This window comes from Schistocerca americana, chromosome 5 (assembly GCF_021461395.2).
Source record: "Schistocerca americana isolate TAMUIC-IGC-003095 chromosome 5, iqSchAmer2.1, whole genome shotgun sequence".
NCBI classification, from domain to species: Eukaryota; Metazoa; Arthropoda; class Insecta; order Orthoptera; family Acrididae; genus Schistocerca; species Schistocerca americana.
In genome coordinates, this window is record NC_060123.1 from 620,721,853 (window position 1) to 620,722,944 (window position 1,092).

The following is a 1,092-nucleotide window of genomic DNA, read 5'->3' on the forward strand; positions in this document are numbered from 1 at the left end:
CTACTGTCAGATGAAGAGACTGCCACAGGACCTGAAAATGTACTTGGCCGAACCAAGATTGAATGAGGCTCCCCTTTCCTCGTCAGCCATTAAAGGAAATAATTCTGAAATACAGTACTTTCACGTTAACAATAAATGTAAAGTGCAAGTGATGCTGATGTATGTGGTTGTTTAATCACGAAAGATAAGGAATGAACAAGGTTCTCAGCGGCACATTGATTTGTCCTTCCTTTAATAATCTGAAATGAAACAAAATTTTAGATGTAATATGCTCGTAATGACATTACCTTTATCAATAAATAATTAACATTTACGGTAGAGTAAGTTGGTACATCGCCAAAGGCCATGCCGCAGTGATAACACCGGTTCCCGTCAGATCACCGAAGTTAAGCACTGTCAGACTAGGCTAGCACTTGGATGGGTGACCATCCGGTATGCTGAGCACTGTTGGCGTGCGGGGTGCAGTCGGTCCTTGTGAGACACACTGAGGAGCTACTTGATTGAGAAGTAGTGGCTCCGGTCTCGGAAACTGACATACGGCCTGGAGAGCGGTGTGCTGACCACATGCCCCTCCATAAATGCATCCAGTGACGCCTATGGACATAGGATGACACGGCGGCCGGTCGGTGTCATTGGGCCTTCATGGCTTGTTCGGGAGGAGTGAAGTTGGTACATCAACGTATTCAATGAATTCTCTTACGTACCAATGAAATTACCGTGGCTGCAGCACCACGTATAGCCTTGTCCTGGCAATGTTCTGTTCAATTGCGGTCACCGTATAAACTGTATGGGGCACCGTCGTCTCTTCCCCAGGGGTAAATAGTGCTAGTTCGTGAGCTTCTTGTGTAATTCACATTTGTAAGTCCATATCAATGATTTTTGAAACGTCAAAGATATTTACAACAAATAATATCACCTTACTGATCCAGAGCTTCAACCTTAAAGAGAGAGAGAGTCCATCAAAAACGTAAGAAAGAAACAAATATAAATACATCATATCACTGGACAGAGAATGCAGTCTGATAAAAGATAGAATGGAAAAAGAGTCCTTGCGTATCAAATTTCTTGATTCCGAAAATCATATCGGAGAAA

At 43.0% G+C, this 1,092-nt stretch overlaps 1 pseudogene; it reads left to right on the forward strand.

The window, feature by feature from the left end:
• The first annotated feature begins 335 nt into the window (after positions 1-335).
• On the forward strand, positions 336-453 carry LOC124617044 (annotated as a pseudogene).
• Positions 454-1,092: the final 639 nt, after the last annotated feature.